The sequence below is a fragment of the Pinus tabuliformis genome, chromosome 9 (genome assembly GCF_031772625.1).
Source record: "Pinus tabuliformis cultivar Carrire ecotype Pingquan chromosome 9, CPIR1, whole genome shotgun sequence".
Taxonomy (NCBI): domain Eukaryota; kingdom Viridiplantae; phylum Streptophyta; class Pinopsida; order Pinales; family Pinaceae; genus Pinus; species Pinus tabuliformis.
Window position 1 is genome coordinate 947019407 of NC_142307.1, and position 26427 is coordinate 947045833.

Below are 26427 nucleotides of genomic sequence, written 5' to 3' on the forward strand. Positions count from 1 at the left end.
TACACGGAATGTTTTATCAGTGGTCTTAAATAAGCCATCAAAGCTCAAGTCTTACTGCACCACCCTCCCACTTGGACAGAGGCTTGCAAGGTAGCCCGTAACGTGGAACGTGCATTAGCATCCCAATACAGTCGCCCAAATTTCCCCACTAAAGGTCGTCTCCCACAGGCTCACAACACGACTCAGAAACTTAAGGTCCAAAAGGTGTCACCGGCAGAAATGGCCGAAAGAAGGAAGCAAGGAATATGTTACTACTGTGATGAAAAATACTCCCCAGGTCATAAATGCAAGGAGCCCAAATTTTTTCAAATAGATGCCACTGACTACAGCTCAACAGAGGAAGATCCACCACTTGAGGAACATGAGGCACTAGAAGAAGACAACCCAAAAGAGAATGTCTCTGACGAACCAGTTATTTCGCTGCATGCGTTGGCAGGGATTTCTTCCCCTCAAACTCTCAAAATTGGGGGTTTTCTTAAACATCGCCCAGTAGTAGTCTTGATTGATAGTGGAAGTACCCATAATTTCATCCATCAAAAAATCACAGAAGCAGTGCATTGTTTTGTAAGAGCAGTTTCTAACTTCCAAGTCCAAATTTCGGATGGGGGTACAATGAAATGTGAAGGCCGTTGTGAAAATGTCAAACTTCAAATGGGGGATTATCAGTTGAAAACCCACATTTTTGCCATACACATGGGGGGTTGCGACATTGTCCTCGGCGTTGAATGGCTCTGCATGCTTGGGCCAATCACAATGGATTTTCAGGAGTTATATATGAGTTTTAAGCAGAACAACTACACACATACCCTCCGTGGACTCCAGGCGGGAGCCCCCTCTATTATCAGCTCGCATCAGATGGAAAAATTGTTAAAAAAGGGCAATCATGGAGTGGTAGCTCAATTTAATGCCATCCAGGTCGTCGAAACCAAGTCTCTGCCAATTCATCCTGAGATGCAACAGATTTTAAATAACCATATGCCAGTCTTTGACAAGCCTCGTGAGCTTCCACCCTCGCGAGGGGAACATGATCATAGCATCACCTTGGTTCCAGGGGCCCAAACCCCAAATGTGCGGCCATACAGATATCCGTTCACCCAAAAGAATGAAATAGAAAAAACCATCAAGGAACTTTTGGAAGCAGGTGTCATTCGTCCCAGTATTAGTCCTTATTCATCCCCAGTGGTCATGGTACTCAAGAAAGATGGGGAGTGGCGGATGTGTCCTGACTTCAGGGCCCTCAATAAGTTGACAGTCAAAGATAAATTTCCCATTCCAGTGGTTGACGATCTGCTGGACGAACTCAATGGGGCTCAATTCTTCACTAAGCTGGATCTTCGCTTGGGCTACCACCAAATTCGCATGAAGGAAGTCGACATTCCCAAGACTTCTTTCTGAACTCATGAAGGCCATTATGAGTTCCTGGTCATGCCATTTGGTCTTTGTAATGCCCCCTCTACTTTTCATAGCCTTATGAATCACATTCTCAAACCATATCTCAGGAAATTTGTCCTTGTCTTCTTCGATGACATCCTCATCTATAGTGGCACTTGGGCTGCACATCTTCAGCATGTAGATCTACTCTTACACCTGCTCTGCAAGCATAAATTATTTGTCAAGATGTCCAAGTGTGCATTTGGCATGGAACAAGTTGAGTATTTGGGCCACATTGTGGGGCGTGAAGGTGTCAAGGTGGACCCCAAAAAGATCCAGGCAATGCAAGAATGGCCTCAACCTAAGACTTTGAAGAGCTTGAGAGGATTTTTGGGTCTCACAGGCTATTATCGTAAATTTGTCCGCAACTATGGCCGCATAGCGAAGCCCCTCACTCAACTCTTAAAGAAAAATTCCTTCTTCTGGAATGAGGAAGCACAACAGGCATTTACCACTCTCAAAAACGCCATGTGTTCCACTCCAGTCTTAGCACTACCTAACTTCACCAAATCCTTTGTCATTGAATGTGATGCTTCGGGGACCGGTATTGGGGCGGTCTTAATGCAGGAAGGGCGACCTTTGGCCTTCACAAGCCAACAACTAAGTGGGAGGAATCTGGTCCAATCTACCTTCGAAAAAGAAATGATGGCCATCTTACATGCTGTCGAGACCTAGCGACCTTACTTATTGGGGCGACGTTTCCAAATCCGCACAGATCATCACAGTCTTAAATATTTTTTGGAGCAATGCCTATCCTCCCCACAACAAAATAAATGGCTCGCCAAAATGCTGGGATATGATTATGAGATCATTTACAAGAAAGGGAAAGACAATAGTGTAGCAGATGCATTATCTCGCCAATTTGAGGAAGAAAGTACTCTGCTAGCAATTTCCCTCCCTATTCCAGAATGGCTTGAAGAGGCTCGCAAGGAATGGTTTTCACACCCCGGGCTATCCCAACTCATTGCTCAATTGCAGGTAGATCCAAATTCCACCAAGGGCTACTCGTGGCAGGATGATATTCTTCGCTACAAGGACAGAGTCGTAATATCCCCAACATCCACCCTCAAAGGTCGCATTTTGGCAGAATTGCACTCATCACCCATTGCAGGACATTCGGGCTTTCAGAAGACATATGCTCGCACCAAAAGATCATTTTTTTGGACAGGCATGAAAATGGACATCCTGACTTTTGTAGCAGAATGCGATGTCTGTCAACGCCACAAAGGGGAAACAGTCAACACACCAGGCACATTACAACCATTGCCCATTCCGACATCCATTTGGACGGAAGTTTCTATGGATTTCATTACAGGTCTTCCAAAGTCCGGGAACAAGTCAGTCATCATGGTGGTTGTGGACCGACTATCGAAGTATGCTCATTTCTGCGCACTACCCCACCCATTTACACCAACTTTGGTCGCTCAATATTTCATGGATCAGATTTTCAAATTGCATGGCATGCCCACTTCTATTGTGTCCGATCGCGACCCGATCTTCACCAGTAATTTTTGGCAGGAACTCTTCAGGATACAAGGCACTCAACTAAAACTCAGTACTTCCTATCATCCGCAAACGGATGGTCAAACTGAAGCCGTCAACAAATGTCTAGAAACCTACCTTAGGTGTTTCACTTCAGAAAAGCAACACCTTTGGGTACAGTTGTTACCTTTGGCTGAATGGTGGTATAACACCAACTATCATGCCACCACCAAAATGACTCCCTATGAAGCAGTATATGGTCAAATTCCGCCTTCCCCTACTTCTTATCTCAAGGGGTGCTCCAAAGTACAATCAGTGGATCAACTCCTACAACACCGCGCAACCATGCTTGCCCATCTTAGAGAGAATCTTCATCAAGCTCAGAACCGCATGAAGCAACAGGTAGACCAGCATCGCTCAGAGCGCCAATTTCAAGAAGGGGATCAGGACTTTTTGAGGCTGCAACCATATAAGCAAACATCACTCAAAGACAAGGGTTGTCAGAAGCTATCTCCAAAATTCTACAGACCATACCAAGTACTTCAGTGCATTGGAGAAGTGGCTTACAAGTTGGCTTTGCCACCTACTGCAAAAATCCATCCAGTTTTCCATGTATCGTGCCTCAAGAAAGTGATCGGGAATAATTGCCGAGTTCAAACCAATCTACCTGAATTGGACGAAGAAGGGTCAATCTGGCTTCAACCTGAACAGGTTCTAGACACAAGAAACAAACACCTGCGCGGCCGCATGAATAAGGAAGTCCTCGTCAAATGGAAAGACACCTCTCCGAAAGATGCAACTTGGGAACCAGCCACTATTCTTCAACAGTTTCCGCAGCTTCAGCCTTGAGGACAAGGCTAGTCTTAAGGGGGAGGGCATGTTAGGGTCCCACCCTAACCCCCTTATTTATGTCATGGGATCACGTCATAGTCAAGAGTCAATAAAGCCCATATTAATATTTGTAAGTGGTTAACCCGCAATTAATGACGGGACCACATTTAGTTGCAAATGGGCCGTAGTATTAGATAGATGGTATTAATAAAACCCACGGTATTGGCCCGTGTTATTGCATGTATGAATCATATATAAAGGATAGAGACTCCATGCGAGGAGTATCGTGTCTTATTTTGTAATCGAGCTCTGCTCTATTGGAGGTTGCCCCCTCGAAGAGGCAAGTGAACATTACTCTCTGAATAATAAAATCATTGCTATTCTGTGTTCTGGGTATCTTTTCTTCGTATATTCTGTATTGGGTATCATTTTTGCAGGTTAAGAGCATAACACAGCCTACAGGGCCACCTCCTTTCTTATATGTCCATTTCAATGATGTAGGCAAGCTCCTAGTGTTGGGCAATTTATTGGGCTTAAATCGTTGCATTAAATTATCAACCAGGGAAACTCGTAAGCTTGTGATGATGCCAGCAAAATATATGCAGGAGTAGGCAACTAACTCTATGTCTAGCTAAATTATTTAAGATTCAATACAATATGCAAGGGAAGAGGCTCCTAACTAAGGAGGTCCTGGTTGTCCTTCCCTACAGTATCATAGAGAAATCATTCATAAAACCAGAAACTTGAAATATAGACAAGAGAATGAACGTAATTGTTGTTCAGATTCAAGTAGAGAGAGAGACTAACTTAGTCTCTTGATTGTCCTCTCATGTACTAATCCAAACTAAACTAAGATTCATTCACAAGCATAAGAAATGAAATAACTTGAAACATAAACACAAAAGAATGAATTTCAATTACCATATAAATCAATGGAGAGAGAGCCTAACTTAGACTCGTGGTCATCTCCTCATATGATACTTGAAACATAAAAGCAAAAGAATGAATTTTAATTATCATGCAAATCAAATGGAGAGAGAGCCTAACTTAGACCCTTGGTTGTTCTCTCATATGCTGATAAGATTCTAATTTAAAACTCATTCATCAATCTCAAACAAATCCTCAAACATCTAAGCAATTAAATGAAATAAGATCTAATATGAAATAAAATGTTTCTCTCATCCTTTTAGAGTGAGCTCAATTCTCTTAAGAACAAGACAAATTATTCCATATACTACATTAAGGAAAATTAAATCTAAAACTACATAATGGAAATATATGTAAAACTTATATCTAAAACTACATAATGAAAATATATGTAAAATGAAGCTTTATTCTATTCCATCATCAGTTTGGATACATGCTCTAAGAGTCCTCCCTTTGGAATGGAGGAGGTACTCCTATTTATACAATAGGATGAGATAACAAACTCATAATGATGATCCACTAATCTCTCTTTTAGTTCCATACATTTCTCAACCATCTAGACACATAACCCTATCCTCCATGATCTCCTCCATGAGGTCCATGATTTTCTCCATGATCTTTTCCATGAGGCTTATCTTATCAAATTCGAATTTGATCATTCAAGGCCACATAAAGATGCCCTGGAAGCTTCCTTTGTACCTACACATGTCAACAAACTCATTCTAATTGTTAGGTATAAGTATAAGCATATTATTTTCTAAAGTTTAGCCATAAATTCACTTAAAAATGTTAAGAATTAATAAACTTTGGAAAAGCATTGTTATAACCCAATAATGAGGTAAATGGAATGATGTGGAGGTGGAATGGAGGTGACATGAAGGTAAAATGTGAAGATATTGGTGAATAATGGAGTTAAAATAGGGACCATTGTGAGGCCCAACATCTGCCCCAAACTGAAGGTATTGCATGTCCTCATGTAATCTATTACATTACTTTTTGGTACTTGAGCTTTGGCTTAAACTCTGCATGATATCATTTACATAACTTTTGCAAAGCGTTATTTTGATGAATTACAACTTGGTTGGTTCTTGTGTTTCAACCATATTTTGTTTGTTGCATTCAATGTATGATCTTTGCATATTGATAATGTGATTTTTGTTGCAGAGTATTTTTGTAGGAATGCATCATGGTTGGTTCTTGTGTAACAACCATGATTGTATTGGCATCCAATTATCTTTTAAATACTTTTGTCAAAGCCATTTGTATGCTCATGTAATAGTGAATATATTTTGAAGGTAAGTGGGGTTTAGAATGTGATATATGACTGTGGATATGAATGTGACAAAGCATGTATGTAAATGTATCCTTCCCCTTAAACGGATGGTTTGGATAGTTATGTGAAATGGGGAAAGAAAGGGGAAAGGAAGTGAAGTTTTTCCAAAAATTATTATTCTAACTTTTCAAGGAATTTAATGGTTAAAAGTTAGAAAATATCATACCTTAACTTACCCTTCCAAAAATGGATGAGAGTTGTGCACGTGTGGCTGCAAAAATGTCGTTCATAGTCCTCCTTACTTGGTTGTGAAAATGGTGGATGAATCATGCATGTTCAGCTGCCACAATTCTGCTCTGAAGCTTCTTCTTCAAGTTGTGGATGAAAGATGGATCTGTATTGTTGTATCGGCTGCTGGATCCTCTGCTACTAGATGATGAATCTGAGGAGTCCGCTGAACATGGCTGAAAGTCGTATCTGCTGCTGGATCTTCTGCTGCTGGATGATGAATCTGATGAGTCTGCTAAATATGGCTGAAAATCTATAAGGCTTGGAAGGTATACAAAATATAAGTTACATTTCCCTCCCAGCCTTATTGATTGACTTGTCCTCAAGTGATGACAAACTGATGAAAGGAAATTGGCTTCATCTGCTACAAAATATGGGTCTTCAAGTCTTCAACGCTCGATGGCACAAATCTTACTATGTGATTAAATGTGTCGATGTCGAACATAGCAAGAAGTTGTTGACTTAGTGGCCGTTAATGAATGCCCCTAGCCAACACAAGAGCTCCCACCATTGATTCCAATGGGAGTCAGGATGCCTAACACATCTTTGTAGGTACGAATAAATTTGTCGTGGTCGAGTCACCTACAAGATCCAACGAACAAGGGATATTAATGTACTCCCATTGTTCATTGGCAAGAGTACTTGCCATTAAGGCATGCAAGCCTCTAGGTGTTTGTTCAATGATACGTAGACTCTAGGACTTTGACTCAAGCAGGGTTTTATTGGCGGAAATGAAGGGGAATGATAATGACAAGGAAAATGCATGGTGTATGAATAAGAACTCTTGCTGTGAAAAATGGATATGGAAGTGTCACGCTTTATGGATGTACGATTGGTGGAATTCAAAATCTTTTTCAGAAAGGGAGGTGGAAGGTAGTGGTTGTGGAGATGGATTTGTCTTCAGAATTTTTCATGAATTTAGTCTTTGGAAGACTAATTGTCGTCACACTCAATCTCCTGAATGATCACTTTGTTATCCTGTAACCTGTAAAAACCTTGGCAGAAAGAAAACATAAGTTTGTTCAAGAAGAATTGTGCATTTTCTTCATGATTCTTACGCAAAAATTTCATACCAAATAAAACAGATTTAGGAAAAATCAAAGTGTTGAAAGTAACTCAATTCATGATATCAATTTCAATCCATTCTTAAAAACAACCATGAAAAATAATACTCCCTGTTTGTGTCAGATACTCATGAAATGTACTTGGCGAAAAGATGGTCATTTGAATTATCTGTTGTGTTATGCATATTAGTGCATCATAAAGCATACAACAGAAAGATGTGATGAATTAATCCTCCAATGTTTGAGAAAGTGTTTTGTGAAATTGGTTTCCAAGTATGCCATTTTGTATTTTCAAAGTTGTGTGAATTTTGTGATTTTTTTTTTTTTTTTGTATTTTTTAATTTTTTAATTTTTTTTTTTAATTTTTTTATTTTTTTGTTTTTTTTTTTTAAACAACAAATTTTAAAAAGAAAATATTAAAATAAATGAAAACCTAATTTTTTTATTTTTTATGTTGATTTTATTTAGATTTCTCTTTAAACAATAAATTAAAAACATGAATATTTTTAATTTATTATTTAAATTGAATTTTTTTAAAAAATTGTAAAATCAACAAAATTTTATTTATGAAAATCTAAAATTAAACTATCACTAAAATGAAATTAGTTTTTTTTTTCTTAAATAAAATAAAAAATAAGAAAATCCGTTTTTTTAAATTAAAATTAAAAATAAAAATTATTTTGTACCGATGAGATTGTTCGCCTTGGAATACTATAGACAACTCATTAGTTCTGACCTCACCCACTTTCATAGTGCCAAGGAAAAGGCACATCTCAAATTCAAAGATCATCTAGGCCCCTTCATCATGAACAAGAAGGAAGGTTGGCAAGATGCGGACCAAATTCTCAGGGATAAATACAAACTAAAGAGGAGCTTCTGGTGGGTCCCTTATGACCCAGAAGGCTTCATTAGTGCTAGAAGAGTCAAATACAGGCTGCTAGGTTATGATCACTGTAAATATCCACAAATTGAGCAGTATGCCAATCAAGATGAGTGGTTGCAAGGCACATTAGTTGAGGAATTAACTCAAGAGGAAATAATGGAGAAAAATGTCAAGGATTTAGAAAAAACTCTTGACTTGGATTCTGTGCAGCAGGTAACTTTCAAACAGCCACATCAAATTGGAGAAGGTACATCCACTTTTGCATCCGCACTAGCCACCCAGGGGCCATCTACATCAGCAACAGGTACAAAAAAGGGCAAGGGGATAATGGGCGCAGAAAAAGAAGTGGTCATAGAGCAGTCTGCCTCTTCAATTGGGCAGCAGCAAGAACCGACTCCTCCACAACAAACAGAGGCACCAACAGTCCCTGCCTTGCAGACTCCTGCACATGAGGAAAGAGGCAAGAAACGAGACCGAGAGGAGTCTACACCTGCTAGTGGATCCACTCAGCAACCCGAAGCCAAAAGGCAAAAGGTTGATTCTCCAGTTATAGAAGAAATCAGTGAAGAAATCCTTGGAAGTCCAAGGAAAGACAAAGAAGATAGCCAGCAAACAACCACAAGCTCATTTCAACAAGAGCAAGAAAGACAGCATGGCATGGAGGTGTCCTCCTCCACTCAGCAAAGCAAGAAGCCATCTAGCACCAAGGCCACCTTCAAAGAAATTAAGGCACAAAATGAGCTGCTAAGAGTGCAGTTATATGACCAATTTCTCAAGGCAACACCGGCCAAACAAGAAAGGCTGATGGCAGCATATGATATCAAAGAGGAAAAGATGATCCTCAGCCATTTTAAACCCAAAATACAGCAGCCTCACTCAGCTGTAGATTATGTTAGAACAAAGTTGGAGATCATGGCAAAAGACATTCACCTCATGGATCAGATATAACTGCATAAGCAAACAGGGGAAATGGTCTACGCCACATTAGTAGACAGGGCCACAATGGCACATGAATTAAAGGAATCACTGAAGAACACTAATACACAGCTTGATTTAGAGAGAACGTCCTCCACAGCCAAAGACAACAGAATCAAAACATTGGAGGACATTATTGTGGACTTAGGCCATGATCCTAAGGATCCTAAGGGTGTGAGGGCCCTTTGAAAAAGAAGGATGATGACATTGCTGCATTGAAGAAGAGATTGAGATTGCTTCATACTGAGCACCCTCAAACAGCAGAATTGCAGAAAGAAAGGGAAGCTGAGGATCAATTGGATCTAATGATGAAGCTGAGCCAAAGAGTAATTGATCTGGAAGGGGAGCTGGAGAAAGCACTGCAAGAAAAACAGGGAGAATCAACCTCCCAACCTCCTCAAACTGCCCCAACTACTGCAGCAACTACAAAGGCAGCAGTGACCCCTCCAACGGCTACAACAACTACAAATGCTGCAGCGGCAACAACAACAGCTCCTGAGGCTAGCATAAGCATGGATGATTTGACCAAAGCTGTCAAAGAGCTGGAGCTTCAGGCTACAGAGATAAAAAAAGCCAAAGAAAAATTGGCTGAGCTAGAAACAAAATATGACAAATCCAAAATGACAGTAGCAGAGCAGAACAGAGAGATTAAGGCCCTAAAGGACAAAATAAAAGCATTGGAAAAAGAACTAAATTTAGAGAATACTCTGGCAGAGATAAAGAAGATTTTGTGGACCCGGATTGACCACTCTATTACCAAACAGTGGAAGTCAATCAAAACAGTGCATGAGCATATGGAGTTAATAGGCCAAGCACAAGTTGAAAGCCAGAAGGCCAGAACAGCACTAGGGAATATGCCTGAGCAGGCCAACAGGATGATACATTTCCTCAACAATCACACCAAGGAGGAGTTGGCAGCCCTAAACATCAGCAGCAGAACAGATGTTGTTCTAACAGCTAAAAAAGTGCTGACCCTCAGAAATTTTGTGCAAACTTTGGAAAGAAAATGTCAGGAAATGCAGGCTGAGGTGGATGACTACAAGCTTAAAATGGGAGCATTGCAAGACAAAGGATTGCCCAGCCTATTGACCAGCGCAGGAAGACTGCTCACCCGTGAGCAATATGCCACTAGGATGACCAATTTTATTGCAAATCAGATCACAGCATCCACTAGCACTTCTGAAGAAGCAGGACCTCCATCAGGGCAGAGCCTCTATAACAAGCTAGAAAATTTATTCTACATTGAGCATGAAATTAATCACTTGTTTGAGGTCCCACCAAATTTTTACAGGTACACAGAGGCAGATGAAACTTTAATAAAAATACGAAGACACCAACTGCCTAAGGAGGATTGGTGGCAATCCATGCTGCAAATTTTGCCCCACTAATCTCAGTTCGGTCTCTTCTAATCAGCTTCAGGTCAACAAAAATTAATGCAGCATGAAGACAGCAGGCAGGGCGGGTGAGAATAATGACTCAGCCAAGTACTGGGACAGCAAGCCAAAGAAAGGAAACGCGCAAATTTTGGACAGCACGGCTCCAGCCGACTCAATGGGTCACAAAAGTCAATATTTTCTGACAAAGATGGACAACTAATGCACTAAATAGTTATTTCAGCATTTACTCTCTCAGCAGGGAAAATTTTAAGAACCCCCCTAAATTTACATGTATAATAAATGGGCGAATCTCCGTGGTATATAGGAAAAATGGAAGGCGATTTTATCAATAATATGATATGTATATATAATTTTTTGGCAAATCTCTCACCAGGCATGGCGAATATTTTACTTAATTATAAAATCTTGTGTCTATTGAATACACAAATGAAATCATTGCATTTCTTTAAAATATCTTTTGAAATCAAAATTACCGAAATTACATGTCAATAACCTAGTGGGTGTAGGATAAAATTCACCCGTGCCATTCAAAGCATGAGAAAAAACCTAATACTATATATAAAACCAAGAAAAATTCAAATTCATCACTTCTAGGGACCTCGTAACCACCCTGCCAATACACAAGTATGTTCCTATTTGTAATTAGAAAGATTACCCAAATTACAATCTGTTTACTCCAGCATATGTTGGAAAGTTATAGAAGGATGACTAGTGCAATCAATCCATTCCTTTTAGCCCTGGATTAGTTTCAGCTTAAAGCAGAAGTATACAAATATACTTGTCCAATGTCTATGCTTTAACCATTCACCTTAAGATGTTTTTACAATATAATTTCCTAAGTCTATTTAATATCTTCATTATCATAAAAACCAACCTATATTCATCTTAACTCCACATATACCACTCTTAGGGGGATGAAATCTATTTATCCCTCTGAGCACTTGGTAGACCCAGAGTTAAGATGGATCTAAGATGATAGAATTTCCCCTTTAAATATTCTATGCTCACATGAATACCATGGTATTACCATGGGTCAATACCATGGGTTATCATAAACCTGGAGCTTAAAAATTACTATTAGTAATTTATAAAAATTAATAAAATTAATAGTTTTTTTTTTTTTTTTAAACCAAGCTAAAATGTTTAACATACATTAAATTACAACATCCATTTTTACTCTTGATCCGATCAAATATTTTTTCACTCTATGCTAGTTTGCATATCACGATATTTGATACCTCTCCAGGGTTAGTAGATCCAGAGTAAAGATGGATCTATGCTGTTTTAATTCCCCCATTTAAATAGGCTACATTCTAGGTGAATACCATGGTCAATACCATGTGCCATTTTGGTGAATACCATGGGTCAATACCATGTGCCATTTTTATTTTTATTAATACTAATATTAAGGTTAATAATGCTTTTTTGCATGGTATTAATAACAATCTAGTCCATGGTATTTGTCCCATAGTATTTTGCCCATAGGTTTCACCTAAATATAACACATTTTTTGAGTGTTCGTAAATATAAGGTGACTTATGGAGTAAATATAAAAAAATGTTTTATTTGTTTACCATACCTCTCGTTTATTTATATTTTTATTAATTTACCATACCTCTTTTACAAATATGGTATTTGGCCCATAGGATTCACTTAAATAAAACCTCTTTCTTGAGCCTTCGTAAATAGAACGAGGGTTATGGACTAAATATAAAAAGAGGTTTTATTTATTTACCATGCATCTAGTTTATTTATATTTTTATATATTTACCATACCTTTTGAGTAAGTATAAAAAGACGTTTTATTTATTTACCATACCTCCACTTTACTTATATTTTTATTTGTTTACACCCTTCCATGTATATAAGGTGACTCATGGAGTAAATATAAAAAATGTTTTATTTATTTACCATACCTCTCATTTATTTATATTTTTATTAATTTACCATACATCTTTTATAAATATGGTATTTGGGCCTTTGGCCCATAGGATTCACTTAAATAAAACCTATTCTTGAAAATGGGCGAATGGAAGGTTGTAACTCCTAATTTCAAGGGCTAAATTTACCTTTTTTACCCTCTCCCTTAAAATAAGGTGGGCTATTTGAGGTGATTTGTAAAAGTGTACTATGATACAAAATATTCGCCCACTAAAAATTTAAAACCCCTTAATTTCACCAAAGAGCGAACATTCGCCCCTAAAATTTTCTATGTCTCTCAGTTGTAATTCCTCAGGGGTTGGCATAGAATTTATGAGCCATTAACTCATCAGCTAGATATTTTTATACCAAAATTTTGTATATATACCTCCCCACACAACATATTTGGGGTTGGTGATTTTCTCTCTGAGACATTGTTTTGTATATTTTCAGACTATCTAATACAAAAGGCTGGAAAAGTTCACTATCTCTGCACTGTTTGATGTCTAAATGATGATTTGCGTTCTGCTACAGAATTCCTGTGTTGTCTAATGGAACAATAAGTTATCATGAACTATGTTTTGTCTTTTTATGTTTGTTTAACTCATATATGTGTTTCACTAGCTTAGCAATAGAGAAAAAGAATAGTACAGGAATTGTTTGACTACACCCTATGCTCAATCTCTATTGTTAAATGTGTTTTCTTCAGAATTAATCATAAACATGAATTCTTAATTGCTCATGTTTGTATTTTTTCTATCAATATGATTGTTATTCAGGAATTCTTAAATGCTCCTAAGTAATGCTCCCACTATTCCCCCTATCAGTTCACTGAAAGATCCTTAGTTGCCTTTCACTCCCTGATTTCATCCCATCATATTACAGATTTGAAAAAAAAAATCCATAGACGCTTGTCTGGCTCTATAGCATAACCTCTTCCTCGAAAGGACACTTCCAGCAATTAACCATCATGGACTCCATACCCAATGGCCTAGATCATCCTGCAAAAACATACCTGTTCTGACTCAAATCATCATCCCAACAAATTCAAAACAAAACCCTGTGCACCATAACTAGCCTAAAACCACATCAAAACAAAGCTAAATCAGAAAGAGAGAGCCCTCTCTGGTTGCAGGTAGGCTAGGACCTGTGGCCAAAAGATTGGTTAGTGGTTACCTCGGCCATATTCCCTTCGGAGTCAAAGGGAACAACCTGAGTGCTAACACCATAATTATGCAAAAGGTAGAAAGGTCAAAAATACAATCTGGAATATCCCATTGCCAAAGGGTGGAGTAGCAGACTCCTTCAATAAGCTCTCACACCTGGGATCTTCTCATTTCAGGAATCTCTACAAACAACCTCCTGGCTCGACTATTGCTGATATTATCAACATTGCTGGACACTTCCCTAGGTTTGTAAATGAGGATGAGACGGAGGCATTATATGATCCAGTGACACCTGGGGAACTTGAGGGCACTCTAAAATGGTTCAAAAAGGAGAAAAGCCCGGGCCCGGACGGTTGGACCATTGAGTTCTACATTGCTTTCTATGAACTTCTCAGCCATGATTTACTAAGGGTTGTGGAGGAATGCAGGGTATCTGGGTCACTTTACAATGCCATCAATTCGACATTCATAGCCCTTATTCCCAAATCAGACTCCCCTTCCTCCTTCGATGATTACCGCCCCATCTCTCTGTGTAATGTGCTCTACAAGATCATCTCCAAGATCATCGCAAATCGCCTCTGACCTATACTGTCCCGTAATATTGCCCCTCAACAATTTGCTTTCCTTGAACATCGTCAGATACATGAAGCCATTGGTTCGGCTCAAGAAGCCTTTCACACCATTTGGACCAGAAACCATAAAGCCATTATCCTAAAGATTGACTTGGCAAAGGCATTTGATCGTGTCAGCTGGCTCTACATCAAGATGCTCCTCATCCACCTGGGCTTCCCCATCAATTTCATTACCTGGATCATGGCTTGTATCACCACCCCCACCTTCAGTGTTCTGATAAATGGGTTGGCATCACAGTTTTTCCACTCTGAACGAGGTCTCAGACAGGGTTGTCCTCTGTCTCCCCTACTCTTCTTGATTGTCATGGATGGTCTGAGTCGATTGATTGCTTCAGCTAAGAGAAATGGGGAATTTAGTGGACTCAAAATATCTGATGACTGCTTTCTCACCCATCTTCTTTTTGTGGACGATGTCATGATTTTCCTTGATGGCAGCATCAGGGACTCTCGTACATTTTCAAAAATCCTCACCCTTTTTTCATCTGCCACTGGGATGCTTGCAAACCATTCAAAATCATCAATCATTCTCACCAGAACCTCTATCCATGAGTCTCAATTTGCTCGGAAACTGTTTCCATTCTGCATTAGTCCCTTAGATCGTGGTCTCAAATATTTAGGTTTCTGGATCAAGCCTATCAGCCAAAAGATAGCAGACTGGGTCTGGCTCGTCTCAAAACTGGAAAAGCGCCTTAACATATGGAGTCACCGATATCTATCCAGAGCTGGTAGACTTGTATTGGTTAAATCTGTTCTGGAGGCAACACCGGTCTTTTGGATGGCTCTTGCTTGGATTCCGAGGAACATCTTGGCAAGGTTACACCAATTATGCAACAGATATCTTTGGAATGGGAACCAGGACAAACAAATATTTGCATGGGTGGGATGGAAGAAGATAGCACTGCCCAAAAAATGGGGAGGCTGGGGATTAAAAGACCTGCCCACATTTGCACAGGCTCTTGCTGCAAAAATGGGGTGGACGTTACTCACAGGTCATAATCTCTGGACTAGCATTACATATCACAAATATATTTGGCCTCTGCACATAATGGATTGGATCCGACTTCCAAATTGGCCTAAATCCGACATCTCATCTGTATGGAAAGCACTTCTAAAATCCATGCCTCTCATTAGGGACAACCTGGTTTGGAAAATCAATGATGGATCTATGGCTCGTATCGATACAGACCCATGGAATGGGTGCGGAGGCAGACATCTATTATCTGAGGCTCTCATACAACACCTAAATACACACGAGATCAAAGTACTAGCTGACATCGCAGATCCTCTCAATTCATCCATTCTAGAACAGAGCTGGAAATCCGCACTACAGATCAATCTTCCACCCCACTGGCACCAGGAATGGACCGATTATATTAATGCTTTGACAGAATCTCACATCAGGATTAAACAGGGGCCGGATGAACTTATTTGGCATCAATCCGAGAATGGAATGTATACACCAAAGACGGGCTATTTAACGCTGATCTCGCACAAGGTACCGGATCTGATCTCATTTTGGTGGAAGGCAATATGGAAACTCACTGCGCCTCCACGGACAAAACTCTTTTTTTGGTGTATTCTAAAAGGTATAGTCCCCACTGGTGAATATCTTATGCACAGAGCTATATACGGGCCTACCTGGTGCACTCTATGTAAAAGCGCAACTGAATCGAGTCTCCACCTGTTCCTGAATTGCACAACATTGATGAACCTATGGCAATCCGTATCCACAACTATACACTTTTCAGGCACATGGGAAGGCGATGATATTAACAGAGCCTGGGAATCATGGTATAATCGACACAAAGGATCCAAAATACAGAGCCTTCCCATTATTATCAGCTGGTACCTCTGGTTGGCTCGGAACCGGGCGATTTTTGATGATAAACCTGTGAGCTGGCCGCATCTATCTACTCTTATTATATCGGCATATAATGATATGCCTGAGCCTCCCCAGCCTCGTACTTGAAGACCCCACGACCCTCTGCATATTGATAAACGTTCTCCTTGGGCCTTTTTTGATGGTGCTGCCCAGCAGCAGGGGTGCGGGGGTGGTTTTATTTTATACATCAACAAACATCATTTCTATAAAGTCCGAATGGGTTTGGGGATTGGCTCAAACAATTTCGCTGAACTCATCACACTTCGTCATCTCATGCATTTCTCATTGGGGCATAATTGCATGAACATTCATATATTTGGAGACTCGAAGATCATCATAGATTGGTTCAACAATATTACTGTTTGTCACACACATACACTCAGTAACATATTGGATGAAATAAATATATTGAAGGCACAGTTTATTGACATTACTTGCAATCATATCTACAGGGAACACAACAACAGTGCCGACCAACTTTCCAAGGAGGCCACGACACTACCCCGAGGAGAGTGGATGATTCAGGAGCAGCACGGGTCAAATGCATATCAATACTATCATCGACCTTATATAGACCCACATTACCATAGGGCGGTTAGCCCATGAGATGCAATATCAGACAAAATTTTTGTTATCTTTTGAACAGTTTTTTGTATACAGTGGACAAAATCTTTTTTACAGAGCCCTGCGTGGCAAATATGTACATATAAATAGAACAACTATAAACGAACATCCTGCGTGATGTTTCTGGTTATATACTGATATTATAGATCATATACTGAGCCCACAGAAGGCTGACTGACTCTATAACATATGCATAGTGCATCTACAATATGTTATTTTTCAAGTTAATGAAAGATTACGATTTTTCCAGTGGAAAAAAATTAGTTTTGCATTTCGATGTGCTTTTTCATGTCTTTTATAATCACGATATTTGGTCTTTAATACCATGATTGAAAAATGATTGAATTTTAACCCTAAAAAAGTGATGTTGCATCACCGCTTTTGCATTTCGATGTGCTTTTTCATGTCTTTCGTAATCATCATTATTGGTTTTTAATGCCATCATTATTGGTTTTTAATGCCATGGTGAAAAAATGTTGGAATTTTAATCCTGAAATGAAAACAAAGTGATGTTGCATCACCGTTTTTCAAAATCAACATGAAAATCGTGATTTGATGTGACCTCCAAAAATATGAGAACTTGGTAAAGTTCTCATAAGTTAGTAACATTGTTCACTACTACTCACTGTGAGAGAAAGTTAGTATCAAGTGTATTAGTTTTAACTATCACCTGCCAAGGGAATAAGGAGTAGTTGTCGCTCTCATGAGCCATGATCATCATGTCTGCAAACGAGTCAAAACACAACTAGGAGAGAAATTTTAGTGTTGTGAGAGATTAAAAACAAGATTTTCATTTTCTCTTTTTATAGTGATAATTAAAATACATATATTCATAATACTACGCAATCACAGTCCCAAGGGTTAGCTCAATTGGTCAAGTCCCCATCGTTAAAGCACCTTTTCTATTGAGATGTTACGGGTTCAATTTTCTCAACACTCTTGGGGTCAGGCTTCGCGGTTGAGTTGACACGAAGCAGTCCCTTTGAGTGGATGTGTCTGGTACAAATATTTCGTGAGTGGTCACCAATCGTGGTTCCACTGACAGAAAGTGATCCCTTCGAGTGGATGTGTCTCGTCACCAATCGTGGTTGAGCTCACAGAAAGTGATCCCTTATAGTGGATGTATTTGGTAAAAATATTTCGTGGACATAGCGATCACCAATATTCTTTGGGGTATGTAAACCACATAAAAACAAAAAAAATACGACAACCACCATATAAATTAATTAGTTGGTAAATGTCCATAGGTATCAATCAATAATATGGATCAAAGCACTTCATTAATAATCCATCTCACGTTAAAATTAAAAAAATCATAGAACTAACTAAATCATAACTTTATTTTAACTTGTTATTACTATTATTATAATATAAAAAAATTAATATATAAGTTATATATATATATATATAGATTTGAAAAAACGTGGAACAAGATTCTTATCCATGGAGATTTACCCTCACTTACCATGTAGGTTCTTACTTTGTTATAATATTGTTATGCTCTTAACCTGCAAGACAATACCGGAATACAGAATATGCGAAGAAATATACCCAGAACATAGAATAGTGAGAAACAACAACAAGTATTTTATTATTCAGAAAGCAATGTTCACTTGCCTCTTCGAGGGGGCAACCTCCAATAGAGCAGAGCTCGATTACAAAATAAGACACGATGCCCCTCGCAGGGAGTCTCTATCCTTTATATATGACTCATACATGCAATACCATGGATCAATACCATGGTTCTTATTAATACCATCTATCTAATACCATGGCCCATTTGCAACTAACTGTGGTCCCATCATTAATTGCAGGTTAACCACTTACAATTATTAATATGGGCTTTATTGACTCCTTACTTAACTATAACTATGACTCAATCCTACTACATGAATAAGGGGGTTAGGGTGGGACCCTAACATGCCCTCCCCCTTAAGAATAGCCTTGTCCTCAAGGCTGAAGCTGCGGAAACTGCTAAAGAATAGTGGTTGGTTCCCAGGTTGCATCTTCCGGAGAGGTGTCTTTCCACTTGACGAGGACTTCCCTGATCATGCGGCCACGTAGGTGCCATTCTCATGTGTCTAGGATCTGTTCAGGTTGGAGCTAGATTGACCCTTCTTCATCCAATTTAGGTAGACTAGTTTGAATTCTGCAATTGTTACCAATCACTTTCTTGAGGCATGAGACATGGAAAACTGGATGGATTTTTGTAGTGGGTGGAAAAGGTAGCTTGTAGGCCACTTCTCCAATGCGTTGAAGTACTTGATATGGTCCGTAGAATTTTGGAGATAGTTTACGACAACCCTTGTCTTTGAGTGAAGTTTTCTTATATGGTTGCAACCTCAAAAATACCTGATCCCCTTCTTGAAATTGGTGCTTTGAGCGATGCTGATCTACCTATTGCTTCATGTGGTTTTGAGCTTGATGAAGATTCTCTCGAAGATGGGCGAGCATGGTTGTGCGGTTTTGTAGGAGTTGATCCACTGCTTGTACCTTGGAGCACCCCTTGATATAAGAAGTAGGGGAAGGAGGGAGTTGAACATAAATTGCTTCATAGGGAGTCACTTTGGTGGTGGCTATTGAAAAGTGTGCAACAAGAAATGCTTGTTGAGAATGCAACAAGATGATGGAGCTTAGTGGAAAGGAGTCACCTTCACTAAGTGGTCCCGCATGCAAATTATGGCGCAAAGTCTATTTTTGGATCACAGCAGGAGTGATCACAGCAAGGGTGATCACAGCAGGGGTGATCACAGCAGGAGTGATCACAGCAGGAGTGATCAGAGTCTATTTTTAGACTTCTAGTCAAAAATAGAAAAGTCAAATATTATTGTCTCATAATAATATTTAGACTATAAACTTTATCTTATTCTCTTGGAGCACTTCAACTTGAGCTACAGATGTGGCACATGCAGCTGTCAGAAGGAAATATGCTTTCTTTATGAGTTAGTTGAGCTATTGCATGCAGGACATCAGTTAGAACTCATGTGGTTGAGTTCTGTGGAGTTGGATGAGCAGTTAATGGAGTTGTGTTCAGTTTGACTTAGTTGAACTAGTTGTATTTAGTCTAACTGATCAATAGACTAAGTGATGAGTTGTGTGAATTAGTTATTAATTAATTCACTAATTATTAACTCATAATGCAACTAAAGAATACATCAATTAACTTAGTGCATGTACAGTTCAGTGGAGACATGTGTTAGAGGTTGAGATTGCTATCAGTTGTGCATGAGACTGTGCACATGCATGGGATTGAGTTATGCCAATGATCTCTGCATAGTGTGGGCCAATACCAAGTGAAATATAGCTTGTGCTCACGTGATTTACAGTGTGGGTGATTTTCACAAGGTAAATAGGAGTTTGGATCAGCCATTCTTATTCATTCTCAGCAGGTATTGTGCAGTGGAGGCAGGCAAGCAGCGGAGGAGATTTGGAGATTAGATCTGAGCTGTATTGTGTGTAACAGGTGGAGATAGTACTGAGTACTTGTGAGGAGTATTGTACTATGTTTGTTACATGTTCTCAATCAATATAATATACAGATAGTTGGGGTTTTTAGCAAGATGCTTTCCCCGGGAAAATACTATGTTGATATGTGTGATTGATGCTTCTATGTGCGCATGTTATTGTTTCTGCTTCTGTAAATTGATGATCAACGTAGAGGAGGTTATGTATCATGCATGTATTCCGCAATAGTGTATAATCGGGATAATCTCTATGAATAAGTGTCATATTATTCAAAATTTCTACATGGTATCGGAGTTGTTGATCATCAAATCTATTATTCAAAAAGTGTTTACATTTTATTTCTTCAGGCAGAGTCTATGATCGGGCCAGGTAGCCTCTGGATTCATCCTTCTTTTGGAAGGGGAGATATCCGGTGAATGCCCATACATTTGATCTCTGTAAGAGAAATACTTTGTTCTCACGAATTTTAGATCAGAAGCAGTTGAGTTTTGAGCTGGTGGAATGGCGCTCAAGGATAAACTCAGAAACATTAGGTGTGAGAATGGAGACAGTATGCCCCAGTATCTCACGAAGTTCACCTAATGCTGGGATGAGCTGGGAAGTGTGGGGGTAACTGTTGAGGATGAGGATATGGTGAGTCTAGCACTCCTTGGCCTTCCTAAGAGTTGGCATAGCTACCAGGACTCGGTGAATGGAAGGGAGAAATTTCCAGGATGGGAGAGACTTTGGTCGGATCTTGTGTAAGAGAAGATTAGACGGCGCACCAGAGACAGTTCTTCATCTATGCATGATGAGGAGAACTGTGCCTTAGCGAGTAAGGCGAAGAAGGGGAAGGGGAAGGTTTCTCTTTCTGAATCCAGTTCTTCCAATGATGGGAAGAAGGTTGACAAACTGAAAGTGCGATGCTTTAGTTGTCATGAGTTGGGCCATTATGCTACTAATTGCCCAAAGAAGAAGTCCAAGAAGGGATCCGGGGAAAGATCTTAAGGTGAGGCAGCCTCACTTGCTTCACAGTTTGAGTTGGACTTCACACTCTTCGCATGCATGGTTTCATCCATGATAGGAAGTGGTTGGTTTCTTGACAGTGGAGCTTCTTTCCACATGACCGGTGACAAAAGTTTGTTTAGTACTTTGGAGGAGAAAGATCTCCAGATACTCATAGCGATGGGTAATGATGAGAAGTATAGTGTCTCAGGTGTAGGCACGGTTATTTTTCAGAGGGAGCATGGAGCTCGCCTTACCTTGACCGATGTCAAGTATGTACCAGGACTGAAAAGAAACTTGGTGTCGATCGCGATGATGGAAGATAAAGGCTATGATGTAGTCTTCATAAGGGAAAGGTTTTCCTTAGACACCATCACTAGACAGGTGAAGCAGATTGGTTCACGGGTCAAGAACTTGTATGCTCTTGAGGTTCAAGATGCATGCAAAGCCTTGAGCAGCGAGGCAACTGATGGAGACTTGGTGGTTGAGAGCGAGCGTATATTACCTCTCAAAATGCAGAGCCAGAAGAAGTCTCAGACAATTGTGGAGGAGCCACGATTGGTGCAGCAACTTCAGGAGGTTGTGGAGCAGCCACAACAGGGGAAGCTGAGAGGAGATCGAGTAGAGACATCTACTCATGCAAAGACCTCCAGTAGGGGGAAATTCGAGCCAGGTGGGCAGAGGGATTGCATGCAGCCATACCTCTAGGTAGGAGGTGGGGTGATGTGGATTGATCGTCCCAAGGAGGAGGGGTAGGATCCTTGAGGTACCCAACCTCTTGGATGAGACCTTGCTATGGGAGCCCCGATGTGTAGTAGCAGGAACTGACTGATTGGGTAGAGACAGATGCAGATGGAGCGGCAGAGAGAGCGAAAGTGCAGGGAATCCCAGGACAGCACATAGCATGCAGGTTGCAGCAATACGAGAGGCACAAGTGTTTTGCACAGTGCTAGGTGGCACAGAGAGGTGTGCAATGGTGCGAGATGCATGGAGATGTTGCAGTAGCACAGATGTCAGAGAGGGAGCACTTGTCAGTAGCAGGTAGAGCTTCAACATCAGAGTATGTTCCTAGCCCAACAGAGTGGTCAGTTGGGAGGGTTTTTGTTCCAAGTGTTGTTGGAGCAAAGTGGACCTGGTAGATGTGTTGCATGAAGAACATTCCAGAGTTTCAAGATCAGGTTTGAGAGGAAGCCTTTCTTGTTGAGAGGGAGTGTTGAAAAGTGTGCAACAAGAAATGCTTGTTGAGAATGCAACAAGATGATGGAGCTTAGTGGAAAGGAGTCACCTTCACTAAGTGGGCCCACACGCAAATTATGGCGCAAAGTCTATTTTTGGATCACAGTAGGAGTGATCACAGCAGGAGTGATCACAGCTGGAGTGATCACAATAGAAGTGATCACAGCAAGAGTGATCACAGCAGGGGTGATCACAACAGGAGTGATCAGAGTCTATTTTTAGACTGCTAGTCAAAAATAGAAAAGTCAAATATTATTGTCTCATAATAATATTTAGACTATAAACTTTATCTTATTCTCTTGGAGCACTTCAGCTTGAGCTACAGATGTGGCACATGCAGCTGTTAGAAGGAAATATGCTTTCTTTATGAGTCAGTTTAGCTATTGCATACAAGACATCAGTTAGAACTCATGTGGTTGAGTTCTGTGGAGTTGGATGAGCAGTTAATGGAGTTGTGTTCAGTTTGACTTAGTTGAACTAGTTGTATTTAGTCTAACTGATCAATAGACTAAGTGATGAGTTGTGTGAATTAGTTATTAATTAATTCACTAATTATTAACTTATAGTGCAACTAAATAATACATCAGTTAACTCATTGCATGTACAATTCAGTGGAGACAGGTGTTAGAGGTTGAGATTGCTATCAGTTGTTCATGAGACTGTGCACATGCATGGGATTGAGTTATGCCAATGATCTCTGCGTAGTGTGGGCCAATACCAAGTGAAATATAACTTGTGCTCACGTGATTTACAGTGTGGGTGATTTTCAGAAGGTAAATAGGAGTTTGGATCAGCCATTCTTATTCATTCTCAGCAGGTATTGTGCAGTGGAGGCAGGCAAGCAGCGAAGGAGATTTGGAGATCAGATCTGAGCTGTATTGTGTGTAACAGGTGGAGATAGTACTGAGTACTTGTGAGGAGTATTGTACTATGTTTGTTACATGTTCTCAATCAATATAATATACAGATAGTTGGGGTTTTTAGCGAGATGCTTTCCCCGGGAAAATACTATGTTGATATGTGTGATTGATGCTTCTATGTGCACATGTTATTGTTTCTACTTCTGTAAATTGATGATCAACATAGAGAAGGTTATGTATTATGCATGTATTCCACAATAGTGTATAATTGGGATAATCTCTATGAATAAGTGTCATATTTTTCAAAATTTCTACACTGGCAGGATAGTTGGTGTTATACCACCATTCAGCTAGAGACAACCACTGTACCCATAGATGTTACTTTTCTGAAGTGAAACACCTAAGGTAGGTTTCCAGACATTTGTTGAGGGCCTCAGTTTGACCATCCGTTTGTGAATGATAGGAAGTACTGAGTTTTAGTTGGGTGCCTTGTAGCCTGAAGAGTTCCTGCCAAAATTTACTGGTGAAGATCGAGTCACGGTCAGACACAATAGAAGTGGGCATGCCATGCAATTTGAAGATCTGATCCATGAAATATTGAGCAACCAAAGTCGGTGTAAACGGGTGGGGTAGGGCGCAGAAATGAGCATACTTAGAAAGTCAGTCCACAACCACCATGATGGCTGACTTGTTTCCTGACTTTGGAAGACCTGTAATGAAATCCATAGAAACCTTTGTCCATATAGATGCCGAGATGGGCAATAGTTGTAATGTGCCTGGTGCTTTGACTGTCTCCCCTTTGTGGCGTTGACAGACATTGCATTCCGTTACAAAAGTAAGGATGTCCTTTTTCATGCCTGTCCAAAAAAATGATCTTCTAGTGCGAGCATATGTCTTCTGAAAGCCTGAATGTCCTGTAATGGGGGATGAGTGCAATTCTGCCAAAATGCGGCTTTTGAGGGTGGATGTTGGTGATATTACGACTCTGTCCTTGTAGCAAAGAATCTCATCCTGCCACAAGTAGCCCTTGGTGGAATTTGGATCCGCCTGCAATTGAGTAATGAGTTGGGAGAGCCCGAGATGTGAAAACCGTTCCCTGCGAGCCTCTTCAATCCATTCTGGAATGGGAAGGGAATTTGCAAGCAGGGTACTTTCCTCCTCAAATTGGCGAGATAATGCATTTGCTACACTATTTTCGTGCCCTTTCTTGTAAATGATCTCATAATCATATCCCAGCATTTTGGCAAGCCATTTATTTTGTTGTGGGGAGGATAGGTGTTGCTCCAAAAAATATTTAAGACTGTGATGGTCTGTGCGGATTTGGAAACGTCGCCCCAGTAAGTAAGGTCGCCAGGTATCTACTGCATGTAAGATGGCCATCATTTCCTTCTCATAGGTAGATTGTCCCAGATTCCTCCCACTTAGTTGTTGGCTTGTGAAGGCCAAGGGTCAACCTTCCTGCATTAAGACTGCCCCAATACCCGTACCCGAAGCATCACATTCAATGACAAAAGATTTGGTGAAATCAAGTAGTGCTAAGACTGGAGTGGAACACATGGAATTTTTGAGAGCTGTAAATGCCTGTTGTGCATCATCATTCCAGAAGAATGAATTTTTCTTGAGGAGTTGAGTGAGGGGCTTTGCAATGTGACCATAATTGCGGACAAATTTGCGATAATAGCCTGTGAGACCCAAAAATCCTCTCAGGCTCTTCAAGGTATTAGGTTGAGGCCAATCCTGCATTTCCTGGATCTTTTTGGGGTCCACCTTGACACCTTCACGCCCCACAATGTGGCCCAAATACTCAACTTCTTCCATGCCAAAAGAACATTTGGACATCTTAACAAATAATTTATGCTTGCGGAGCAGTTGCAAGAGCAGATCTACATGCTGAAGATGTGCAGCCCAAGTGCAACTATAGATGAGGATGTCATCAAAGAAGACAAGGACAAATTTCTTGAGATATGGTTTGAGAAGGTGGTTCATAAGGCTCTGAAAAGTAGACGGGGCATTACAAAGACCGAATGGCATGACCAGGAACTCATAATGGCCTTCATGAGTTTTGAAAGCAGTGTTTGGAATGTCAACTTCCTTCATGCGAATTTGGCGGTAGCCTGAGCGAAGATCCAACTTAGTGAAGAATTGAGCCCCATTGAGTTCATCCAGCAAATCATCAACAACCAGGATGGGAAATTTATCTTTGACTGTCAACTTATTGAGGGCCTTGAAGTCTGGACACATCTGCCATTCCCCATCTTTCTTGAGCACCATGACCACTGGTGATGAATAAGGACTAATGCTGGGACGAATGACACCTGCTTCCAAAAGTTCCTTGATTATTTTTTCTATTTCATTCTTTTGGGTGAACGGATATCTGTATGGGCACACATTTGGTGGTTGGGCCCCTGGAACCAAGGTGATGCTATGATCATGTTCCCCTCACGAGGGTGGAAGCTCATGAGGCTTGTCAAAGACTGGCAGATGGTTATTTAAAATCTGTTGCATCTTAGGATGAATCGGCAGAGAATTGGGTTCAATGGCCTGGATGGCATTAAATTGAGCTATAACTCCATGATGGCCCTTTTTTAGCAATTTTTCCATCCTATGTGAGCTGATGATAGAGGGAGCTCCCGCCTGGAGTCCACAGAGGGTATGTGTGGAGTTGTTCTGCTTAAAGCTCATATATAACTCCTAAAAATCCATTGTGATTGGCCCAAGAGTGCAAAGCCATTCAGCACTGAGGACAATGTCGCACCCTCCCATGTGTATGGAAAACATGTGGGTCTTCAACTGATAATCCCCCATTTGAAGTTTGACATTTTCACATCGGCCTTCACATTTCATTGTTCCCCCATCCGCAATTTGGACTTGGAAGTTAGAAACTGCTCATACAAAACGATGCACTGCTTCCGCGACTTTTTGATGGATGAAATTATGTGTGCTTCCACTATCAATCAAGACTACTACTGGGCGATGTTTAATAAAACCTCTGATTTTGAGAGTTTGAGGTGAAGAAATCCCTGCCAAAGCATGCAGCAAAATAACTGGTTCGTCAGGGACATTGTCCTTCTAGTTGTCCTCTTCTACCTCCTCTGGTTCCTCAAGTG